This window comes from Maniola hyperantus, chromosome 9 (genome assembly GCF_902806685.2).
Source record: "Maniola hyperantus chromosome 9, iAphHyp1.2, whole genome shotgun sequence".
In the NCBI taxonomy this organism is placed as follows: domain Eukaryota; kingdom Metazoa; phylum Arthropoda; class Insecta; order Lepidoptera; family Nymphalidae; genus Maniola; species Maniola hyperantus.
The window spans coordinates 7895918-7908607 of NC_048544.1; the positions used below are offsets into that span (position 1 = coordinate 7895918).

The 12690-nt window shown below is 36.1% G+C and overlaps 1 protein-coding gene across 8 annotated transcripts in view; it reads left to right on the plus strand.

Moving 5' to 3' along the window:
• The first annotated feature begins 377 nt into the window (after nt 1–377).
• Nucleotides 378–12690, plus strand: part of LOC117985176 (uncharacterized) — a 211660-nt gene continuing 199347 nt past the window's right edge. For all 8 annotated transcript variants that reach the window (XM_069500740.1, XM_069500732.1, XM_069500734.1 and 5 more), the window contains exon 1: nt 378–722. The gene's annotated coding sequence lies outside the window, so the exon portion shown is untranslated. The remainder of the gene's footprint in view (nt 723–12690) is intronic.

Genomic DNA, 12690 nt, shown 5'->3' on the forward strand with positions numbered 1-12690 from the left:
CTTGTAGGTACTTCCACACATCACGGTCTTGCGCCTTTTAAATCCAGCGGCTCCCTGCGATTTGTTGATATCGTAATTTCATCTAGTAAGTGATCTTCCAGGATATTATAACGACAAACAAAAGTTCTGAAATCTGCCAAGACGTCATATGTGTGGTGTACATAGGCGTTGAGCTGCAACGCCAAAGAACTTTGTGTTTAACAGCTGTGCGATTAAGATGATTTCCTATCCAACTGCCAAAAGCTTTGAAAAGCTTTTCGTATGTTAGACACTATCTTTTGATTGTGAAATCAGATAATAATAAATATCGACAACGTTGTGACATCACTATATCAGATTTTGCAACCATTCAGTGCGATAAAGTGTTCCGAGCGGACTGAGGGAGAGTGCTGCCTCGCGATCCTCTCCCGCCATGAGGAAAATTCAAATCTGGTGCCGCCGCAAAAATTGCGTAATAATATGAACTAAAAGTAGAACTAAACTAAGCTACACCAAAAATTGCACCCATATATAAAAGTGTTATGTAAAAAATTTATATACTAAATAGGTAGGTATATGATTATGACAAATTTTTTTTAAGTAAACTTTTAATTATCACTTAGTTATAATTTACTTTCTGAAGTGTTGTGATTTGTAAAAGTATCCGATACTTAACATTCATTTTATTAACTAAAGTTCTTAATATTATGTGAAGTGATAGATTAATGCTGTGTCATCTTATGGTAAGTTTAGACTTTAGTTGTAAATTTTATAAGGACTGCTTTTTATACTTACAAAGCGTAAATTCGATACGATACTTTCGGTATGAAAAATGTAAAAGTAGCTACCTACAGATGATTTAGGTTTAAATACTAGCAGTAGTAAGTAGCTAGTTAGTAGTAACTAGTAATACCTAGCTATTTCTACTACTAACTAGACAGATATATCCCTATAAAAATTATTAAAATTTAACTATGGCTGAAAAAAATAGGAAAGACGCCCGATCGGTGAAGTTCGAACTTATGACCTTGCGGATTTCAGTCCGCCATTTTACCGTTGACCTATCGAGGATTGTAGAATCCTTTATTATCCATCTTATAGCGCTTGTGAAGCTGACGGTCACTTTTATTACATAAGTCAGCTTTTTTCTCATTTTCTTACGTTTTTCGGCATTTACTTTAGATTACGTATTTCAATATCCCTTTTTGGACTTTATGCGACACTTGACTGCAAAATAAAATGATATACTTTAGGTAGGTACATGGTTCTGATTTCGCAAATGTACAAAAATATCTTCACATGGCCATAGCTTTGCAATTTTCACCACACATGGAGCTCTATTACTTATTTAGTAGGTAGGTACTATTATGACTCTGTTCTGTGTGTGTTGGAAGAATCAGGCGTTACTTTGCAGAATTCCATGATATAGAACTACAAGCTTAAAGAGGCAAATCTGATAGTCACAACGTGCAGTATGCGATATGCATCGCCCGACCTTCCACTACTAAATAAGTAGGAAAAGCAAGCAATACGCACCCTCAACAAACAACACCACACAGATCTTTCAGAATACACTCAACGTAAGTTCCACTCTGACACCTGAGCATCCTCACAATGCAAAGTTGCAATCCTTTGCAGGGCGGGCGATGCATACGTCTATGGTATAGGCGATAGGTATACCTATTATGGACGGACAGCGGAGGCTTAGTTATAGAGTCCCGTTGGACCCTTTCGGGTACGGATCCCTAAAAAATATCAAACGTGAGGATTGCGAAAAAAATAACAAGAACGAGCAAGAAATTACGAATTTAACTGGGCACACATTACAGCAATGTTGCTATTACATTTTTTGATTTTAAATATTCGCCATATTATTGACCCAAAGTCCAAACCAATGCGCATTGGTGACTGGAGTTCGTTAAGAACAGTAGGTAAGTATAGTTCTATTCTTTGACCGGCCCCGTTATTCATAATTGAAATAAGTATTTCCAACTAGATAATGTCCGCGACTTCGTCCGCGTGGATTTAGGTTTTAAAATCCTGTGGGAATTCTTTAATTTTCCGGGATAAAAAGCCTATGTCCTTCCCCGGGATGTAAGCTAACTGACCAACAGACACACTTTCGCATTTATAATATTAGTATGGATGTAATAAATACACGCTAATTCTACAGATAATATGCAATATATTTCAGGCTTATAAACATCCGCATGTTTCATGTAGGTAATTCTGAACAGCAATTACATGATGATCTCAAGGGGATTATACTCGTACCTCTACAGTCGGTTCTCATATTTCTAACCCTATCGCCATGTGACATAGCCCACTTGTGAGTTATCTTCGTCACAGATTACGGTCAAAATATTAAACCGCTACTTAATATTTGAAAACGACTGTCTTATAATATCATGAAGACTGAAGAGTGTTGAGTCATTATGACTTTGTGATCACATACAAGTTACAGGAAAATTATATACTTAGTACATAATATTTTATGAAAATCTATACTTATGATGATTTTATGAAATGGATGCGTTATTTGATATTTGAATGGAGCCTTATTGTTAGTACAAATATTTTATCATCATCAACTAGTCATTAAAAATATCAGCAGATTTTTCCTAGTAATTAACTTGGCACTGATAATTGATTCTTCCGAGATGCGATGGCAATATCCTTCTGAAATGAAAAATGTGAAATGAAAATATAGGTAAGTAGGTAGGTACTAGGTAGGTATATTCATTTCATACATGACATAACTATTTTTCATTACTTTTTCATTGGTCTACAGGTCAACTTGTGGCGCTTTTAACAATTCAAGAATATCATTTTGTTTCCCCGATTGCCATCTCGATTTGTCGTGGACTATAGAACATAATTTAGACGTGATTAAGAAAGATCGACGAGCGGTTTGCGTCTATGTTGTTCAAGTCACGGCGTATGATCATGATTTTTAGAAAATGGGTACAAATGGTACGCAATCGCATTTGCGCACACAGACCAGGCATTAAATGCGCGTTGCGTGCACGGGTCGTGCGCGTGCGCAGGTGTGGATCTACCTTAGATATTTCATGTATAAAATTATACGTAATAAGAAGGAATAAGGTACCTACAGTCTTTACTGATCTCTTGTTTTCAGTGGTATAAAACAAAAACCTACTAAACTGGAAAGTACCTAGGTACAGTACCCAACAGGTCGAAATGGCAATCGGGGAGGGAACAACCCACATATCCACACAGCCCCCGCGCTAACCCAGTGCGGGCGAGCGCGGGTGATTTGCGGGTGTGCGGGGCGTCCCCTCGCCTCATACCCCGATTGCGATCTCGACCTGTCGCGGACTATACCTACTTTAATTTAAACGATAAAAATATTTGATAGACATCCAATTTACTGAAGCGAAAGCCTATTAAAACCTCTGCTCGGGCCTTAATCCCTCTTGTACGAGAGGATTTATGTATTGTTACGTAATTATTACATTCAGTTCCAAGATTTTTGCTGTTCAACACGTGAAGTAGGCATGCCATTCACTGTTTTGGTTGCATAACTAATACTTACTTACCTACCTGTGTCGTATTCCTCATTGCTGAGTGAGCATGGCAGTACGGTAGGTGATTTTCTACGAATGTAGGTACCTAATTGTTGATGCCCGCGACTTCGTCCGCGTTTTTAAAAATCCCGTGTGAATTATTTTATTTTCCGGGATAAAAAGGAGCCTATGTCACTCATCAGGTCTTTAACTTACCCGACTTTTATCATACATTTTTTATATACTTTTTGTAGGACGTGTGTGGACTGTGGACGTGCGTTTCAACATTGCAATCTGTAGGTAATAAGTAGGTATATTTCATTTTTTGCCAAAAAAATAATCGGCCACCGATTGTCGGACGTGAGTGCTCCGCCCTAGGGATGATATTTTATGCCAGCACGTGGCAGGCGCAGGCTGTGCCACGTACGAGGCGCGGACGAGGCACGGATTCAAAACATCTCGAACATTTTATATGCGCCCACAACCGCCACGTGCTGGCATAAATCATCCCTTAGCGTGCTCTCCGAGGCACGGAGGAAACCATAAGGCTGATTTCAGACAGCGGCGGCCATGTTATCTCGGGTCCCTGTTCAAATTCTATGTTTGGTTCGATCAGAATGAGCACCTGCATGCAAAGCAGTGTAGTACAAAGAACGCAGAACGAAAGCGTGGAATTTGTAAACTACAAGTAACTGTCTATTCACTTGTAAATACATCTCTAAATTGCATGTAAATTCCAGGTTCAATATGACGTATCTAGCAAGAAGGTGCTGAGTAGTATGAGTATGAGAATTCCTGAGTATGAGTTAGATAGGTACTTATACCTCCTCGTAAGTACTAGACTAGATAGTCATTGAACTTAGAATTTGAAACTTTCATAATAAGTATAACTTTTTTCATTTAGAAGAACTGTTCCCAAGTAACAAACATTTGAAAGTTAATATTGGACGTATTGGCAAAGTTGGACAAAAATGTCGTTTTGTGAAAGTTGATTTCAACTATATTAGGATACAAAAGAAGTACCTATGCAGTGAGTAGGTAAGTACCAACCATTATTATTACTTAGATACTCTAGACACGTGCCATTAGCAGCTACCTACCGACCAAGCATATGCCGATTTTGTTCTTAGAAAATCTAAAGTACAGAAGAACTTTAAATTTTTGTGACTTTTGACAAAAATTGCAAAACTTTGGTTGTGGAAATTGAACCTACTTGGTTTATATTTTTGTTCCATTTGCTGTGGAGACTCTGGGGCCATGGACTTTAACGCGAAAAAAAATTTACGAGACATTTCACTGCGGTTCAGCCTAATCTGTTGACAGAAGAGCTGGCTCATTTTTTGCTCAAAGGATTAGCCTGGTTGTCCAGCACGGAACTGCAGCCAGTATTCTTGGAACCATTCCACCCGGGCATGATTTGTACAGTAAGTAGAGATAAGACCTAGTTTTAAGTTTTACTGTAACACTTTCAATAAAAAATAAAAAAAACCTAGTCCTACTTACCTACATAAAAGTACGTTCTTCTGAAAGGGAACTTATTTTTTTCAAAAAAATATTAAAATGTTTTCATGAACAAATAATTAGTATTTTCCAAGTAAGATTAATATACCAAGTAGGGTATCATATGAAAGGGATCTACCTGTACATTCTAAAACAGATTTTTATTTATTTTTATGCAAAATAGTTTTTGATATATCGTGCAAAATGTCGAAAAATATGACTGTAGTACGGAACCCTCGATGCGCGAGTCTGACTCGCACTTGACCAGTTTTTTATCTCGAAAACATTGTTTTGGAGATAAAAGTAAAAAAAACTGGGTGTAACCTAAAAGTTTTTTAGTATGCACTCGTCAGAATTATGCGGGCAGTCGAGGGCTTCCAAGTTCCAACCTAGTTTATCTTACCAAAATACATTATTAATTCGTGGTGTAACTTTGTTCAAGTTACTTCTGAATAACTTTACAATTTAAACCAGAAATTAGCGTAAGTTTATTTACTTTTATTATTTCTCTCTCTGCGTTGCATATTCCTCATCGCTGAAGGTTTTTTTTATTATCTTTATTTTTTTACAGGGCTTTTATACAATATATATATGACAATCTATCGTACCTTATAACATAGTCTAACTTAATTAACAATTATTAACCAAATCAAATTTTACATACCTAATATTCTACCCATTGATGTTGGAATCCCCCTCTAGGATTCTACCTTATACTCTATCTTCGTAACTTAAATAACTTAAAAATTTTGTGAGCTCACATTATGGTCTGTTCTCCGTGCCTCGGAGAGTACGTTCAAAAATTTTTACAAAAAAATAAAAACCGACTTCGTTACATAAACACTAAAAATTGAAAAATAATTTAATTTATTACCGAATATATTATGTATACAAGAGTTATTATAGTATAATAACTCTTGTATAGTATAATAACTCTTGTATACATAATATATTCGGTAATAAATTAAATTATTTTTCAATTTTTAGTGTTTATGTAACGAAGTCGGTATTTTTTTTTTTTTGTAAAAAAATTTTATTTCACAATTTTTAGTGGCCCCATGGAATTATGCTATGACTGGTTAAAAATCTTATCCGTTGAGGAGTTCCAGTATCTATCTTCGAAGATGTTCATCAGATCTTCACCAAATTGAAATGGGACCAACTTTGAAGTATACCCTTTCAAACAAAAAAAGAATTTTTAAAATCGGTCCAGGCGTTTTTGAGTAATCGGCGAACATAAATAAAAAAAAAAAAAAAAAAAAAAGATTCCGACGAATTGAGAACCTCCTCCTTTTTTGAAGTCGGTTAAAAAATAAATAAATAGGACTTTATTTCAAGTAACATTCTCATAACCAGAATTATGATAATTATCATTTAGTTATAATATTATAACTAAATGAAACAGAACAAAATATATGTGAACTACTGCATGTTTTTCACACCAGTTAAAACCATACAGCAGCGGCTAGCACTTAAAGTGAGAGCAGTTGAGCATGCTGACTGTCATCCTCACGACTCTGTTGACGCTGGTCCGTACGCAGCGCATCAGGGATGGGCATCTCTTGCACATAACTGCAGCACTCAGCAGCAGTCTTTTATGGCGTCAGTAAACATTCCTGGTGTGTTATAGAAACAGAGAAGTCCCATGAAAACCCTAAAAGCATTATTATATTGCACGCGAAGCAGTCATATTACGTTGAAAGTTTAGTAGACCGAATGGACTACTAGGTACACAAATTATTATGGACAAATGGTCCAAATTTGAAACCCTTATTTTATCCCCTTCAGGGTTGAATTTTCAGAAATCCTTTCTAAATATCTACGTCATAATAGCTATCTGCATGTCAAATTTCAGTCCAATCTGTCCAGTAGTTTGAGCTGTGCGTAGATAGATGAGTCAGTCAGTCAGCTTTTCTTTATATATTTATTTAAATATAGCGATTGCCTTTTGCGGTTATTATCACGAATATTTGATAATATATAGTTGATAAATCTGAAAATCGAATACAAGTTGAGTCGAGTCGTATGCGGAAGTCTATTAAGTATTATTTAATAGAAGGAGTTACGCTCTCAGCAATAAAAAACGAGAGGTAAGCCTTGGCTTATTTCAGTTCTACCCACGTCGTAGAAAACTCCGTAAGTCAGCATATTTTCATCCCTTATTAGAGCAGATACAAGGCATCGATAAGAAGTCAACCCTTAAGTGAATGACGATACGTCAGCACTATTCACTTGAGTCTTGACCGAAAACATTATTGGCACTATATTGGCTCATAATAGCTAGTTATTATATGGTCGTTGAATGACGGCTGATAACTTTGATCATTTGAAACAAAGGGAAAGATTTTGAGTGAGCTCATGTATTGCGTCAAAGAATAATTTACTAATGCATAATTATGTTGACTTCACTTTTAAATATATAGTTTAATAAAAGATAAGATTTTTACTACGAATTATTAGCTGTTGGCCCTGTTTTGTCGTATATATCCGAAGATCTTTACCAAAGTATGGGAACACTAAAATAAAATTCTATCAAGGCGAAAGTTCCATGAAGGCGAAAGTTTGTGTGTATGTTTGTATCTGATATATTAAAAAGATTTGTTTTATTTTTTATTTTCTTGTGCGTGAACATGGATAGAAAACACATATGTACATTACAATGCCTTCATGGGTAGATCTTCTGATCCTTGTAGGCTAAAAAATTGTAGTAAGTATGATTTCATTTTGTGTAGCAGCTTCTAATGAGAAAATCCAGCTTAGATACCTACCTAGATTAGATTAAAATGTGAAGTGTTTAGACACACTAGGTCTACGAGCTACGAGTACGTAGAGCTTCCGTAGCGCATCTCTCTACAAATAATTTAAGCAACAATTTCCTGGGAACTCGTGAAATCGCGAATGCTTCATACGTTGTTGAAAGTGAACTTTTCCGAAGACGGAACCTGGAGTGATTGATATTTAACCTCTTTTAAATGTCAACAATACCTGTATGTATTTTGAAAATGTTTAATAGGTATGGAACTGTCAATATCAGCACTTCAAAGGTGCTTACTCTCTTCAGTTTGTCTACACCGTTTCGATTTTACAGAAAACCTTTTATTTGCACCTCACCTGCGCGGCACCGAGCGCCTCGTCTGGCTGCTGTTCTTAACTTACACTGAAACTTGTTTGGTTTTTATAGTGTTAAGTTGCACGTGAAAGATAGGCATATTATATTTTAGTACAATGGGGCCACTAGCAAATGTAACCGTGGCAACCGGCAGCGCCCTATGGGAGGCAGAGACCTATGTCCAGCAGTGGACTTCTATCGGTTGATGATGATGATGATCCAAATAAGTAGAACTGGAGCATATTAAGAAAGTTGAATAACCCACAAATTCTCTCACTGACAGCTTAAATAGAAGCTAAGGCAGCCACTAATTTCAATTATAAAGAAGAGGACTTAATCTCTATGTTTTGTGGTAACACAAGCGACTAACGGTTTTTTTTTATAAAAATTGTCTACAGTGCAGTTTTATGAGCGCAATAGATTTTAAAGCTTTATTTAGGTAAGAGTTGAACATAAAAACCTGTTGAACCTATTTAGTGCAACGGGTGGAGTTTGAATTGAACCGCCACCCTTACGCTTAACTAAAAGATAATCGAAACTTCGTTTCATATTTTATACGAAGACGGTGACCGTCTTAATAATAAGATTCTAAACACGTAAGTTATACCAGTTTTATTTCGAAATCTTGCTTTTATCACAGCTTTTACTGAGATTGTTTCGCTTAAAATAGCTTTGAGCGGGAATTTAAGTATCTACTTAGCAGCTCAAACTTCAATCTAAGTGGGATTATGGTGTAGGTATTGAAGCTGCTTCCGAAATGAATGGAAGGAAAATGCTTGGACGACGTAAATCTTCCATTTGCGTTAAATCTAAAGATTATATTATTAGATTGTAGCTACTTCAGAGCGCATGGAAGAGAATGTGTAGGTGTTGATCTTTTATAACACACTACCATTTAATGAAGTCGTAAGGCATGTATAGTAAAATCTGTTGTAGACTTCTGTACGTAGCAGTGCGCATATTTTATATTTTCTTCAGAATAGTATTAGAAATCACTTCATGCATTGCCAGACATATCAATGCAACCCCCTGCCAGACACCCATAAAGTTTACAAGTTTAAGAGTGTTTGGCAGGGGGATGTCACGACACTAAGTGTCTGGCAATGCATGACGTGATTTGTAATACTATTCTGAAGAAAAAAAATGAGACTTTATACTTTGACGTAAGATTTTTTTATCTTTATTACCTGTTATGTCCTAAAGCCACCATGCTCCAAACAAACATCCAACCAACGTTCCTCCCAGTGTTAGGGACAATACGCACAAACTTTCAGCTTTTATAAAATAACGAAGGTCTGGCACGAGCTGGCTCTCTCTCTATAATAGTCTTCAGATAGTTGCGTGGTATGTTGAGTGTATATTATATGAGTTCTCCTGGTTTCCCCTTATATTGAAAAATATCGAAGTTCTATAAAATTACCATTTTCTCCACAATAAAAAGACCTCGGTAATGAAACAACGATCCAATCTTATTCCTAATCGGGGCTGTCGTAAACATAGAGATGTTCTTCTTTATTGCTCTCCCATAAACTCGTACATTAATTGTTTTCTAACCAATTACTTGTTGGACAAGGACGTATCCCATCTTGTACCGGTACCTGTAACTGGCAATTAAAAATTCAAACAACGATGCAATCAAACTCCACACTTTATTTTTGAGGCGCACGAACCCAGCGGCTCTCTGTGAGTCACAGAGTGTCACAGGTTATGATGACTCTCCATCCGTAATTTTTTCCAGGATTAATAATTTATTTTGTAAATGATTATTAGCTTCAGAGTTAGCTTTTATCTCGGAGTATTATGTGGTAACTACTCTTTCTTGTTGTTTATTACATACAATCTTACATACTTTAGATTTTCTACTAAAATACAGTGTTAAATAAAATTGTTCAGTTTCAAAAAATGTGTAACTTTTTGTTAATTCTTTAAAGAATTGAACGAAATGAACTACGTTGTGGTAGTTTCATCGCGTCTAAAATAAAAAAAAACACGGTTTGTTACTTATTAACTTTTATACTATAGATACTATAGAGGAGGAATGATACATATAATAATTATTATAAGTAAGAATTAGTAAACTAAAATTAGAAAGGTTGACCTTTGAAGACAGAGTCTGAAATACTTCCTAGTTTTAGAAGGTAATTTAGGGAGGCAGCCCAATAACTCTCCGGTGAAATTATATCGAGTCCACTGCCCGAGTTACTGTATAAGATTGAGGGGGATGAAATTAATGTTATAGTTACAGGCCTAGTTCCTTAGAGCCTCGAATCTTGGAACAATAATATTACTTCACTTGGAGATGGAAGTTATAATATAGCTACACGTGTTTTGAACTATTTGATTGTTGAGGATTAAAATAAGATCTACTTAGTAGTGGCATCTGATTAGGATACCTACATATACCTAAGGAACTATTCAGAACTAGATGATGCCCCTGACTTCGGTCGCGTGAATTAAGGTTTTTGGTCTCACCGTGGGAACTCTTTGATTATTCGGGATAAAAAGTAGGTAGTCTATGTCCGTCTTCAGTATATTCAATCTATCTTTTTACCAAGTAGACGATGCCCGTAACTTAGTTCATTTTGATTTCGGTTTTTTTCAATGCCTTTTCCATGCCCTTCCCCGAACGCAATATCTCTGTAGATACCTTTCGCCAAAACCGGTTGAACGGATGGGCCGCGAAAAGCTAGCAGAAGGACAGACATACACACTTTCGCATTTAAAATACCTATAATATAAATATAAATAATATAATGGAAATATGCATTCGGTGCCTATATGTATAACCATCGACTTAAATACATTGTATCACCAGACCATACTTATATCAAGCGTTAAAAAGGTCTCCCTTAAAAATCAGTTGATTACAAAGACGTAAGTTTGAAACTATAATCAACATTTAGAAGTAAAAAGTATATAACTTTCCCGTATAAGTTGCACCAAGTAAAATCTATTTTGCGACAAAGCGCATTCTATTACTAGAGCATCTTTTTAGTCCATAAAAAAAAATCCGACGAATTGAGAACCTCCTCCTTTTTTTGAAGTCGTTTAAAAATAGAAGCACTGAAAAACTATCAATTACTTACAAGGCAGAATTTTATTACTAAGCTTATAATATGAACTACGTACTGCTACTATTAATACTATTAATATTAATGCACATAATATTTAATGTACATACATAAGTATTAACAACTAGAATCTAGATACTATTTAATTATTCTGAAAGAGAAGTCGCCAGTCGGCACCTATTTCCGGTATTCTGCGAAATGGTTGTAAGTAGGTATGTGTTTTTCTTTGGTGATTTAATTATATTCGCTCTGTAATTCTAATCTTGCTCGTCTTATTCCATTCGTTTGAGTGGATCATCAACTAAATAAACTGAAGCTATCAATCATTCGGTTTTTTGACCTGTTTTCGGTTTTCAGACAGCGCAGGGGCAGGCCTAGCTGTATAGTCCGCTACATATCAAGATGGCAATCGGGGTATGAGGCGGGGGGATCCCCATACACCCGCACGTCACCCGTGATCTCCCTGCGGGCTGTGCAGGTGTGCGGGGTGTTCCCTCTCATATGATGCCCCACTTGGTATAGTTATTTTAAGTACCTATTTTGAAAATATAAATTACCTACCTACTAATTATTTGTTCATTACATACCATACCTATTTTAATTTTTATGTGTGATGTAACCACAAATCCACGGTTTTCAGATTTATTCCTTTACATGAGCTATAAGACCTACTATCCGCCATATTTCATGATTCTAGGCCAACGGGCAGTACCTACCCCATAGGTTTTCTTGACAGACACGACGGACAGACGGACAGACAGACACACAGACAGACAACAAAGTCCTTCTATAAGGGTTTCTTTTTTCTTTTCGAGGTACGGAACCCTAAAAATGCACTTGGTGCATAACATTTGGCTCTTTCGGGCACACCTAGGCGGACATGTGCGGTATCTACCTACTCCAAATCCATGGGTGATACGATACTGTAGAATGATTACAAACTTCGGCAGTGAAATTACTTAGACGATCAATCTCACAATTTGTACAAACCGTTTCGATTGCCAAGATTATCGATGTCATAAAGTAACATCGTAAAACGTGATCTTCATTGGTTTGTTTACAGTTACTTTATGAGGCCATCGTGCCCTGAATATAAATATATCCCTATTGTTTCACTTGATGGTATGTGGTTTATTGTTTGTAAAGTCGTTTTTGTGTGTTATCTTTTTTATTAGATTACAAGTTAGCTCTTGACTGCGATCTCATATGTATGCTTAGTATGAGTTTAACATCACACCAATGTTGATAGAATTCGAACGTCGAAGAACTTCAGCGTTAAAATTAAAATCGTTTTTAAGTGTCTCGTTTTAAAGCTCAAGTTTGTCCTATATCCGTTACAGCTAACGCTCCAAGTGGAAATCTTGCCAAGATAAAATTTATGGTACTTAATTTTTTACGTTAAGTCAAGGGCCTTTAGGTCCATTTTTCGACGCTCGAATTCTATCAACGTTGGCGGGATGTAAAATCTTATACTAAACATACATACCTATACTGATAAGTAAGT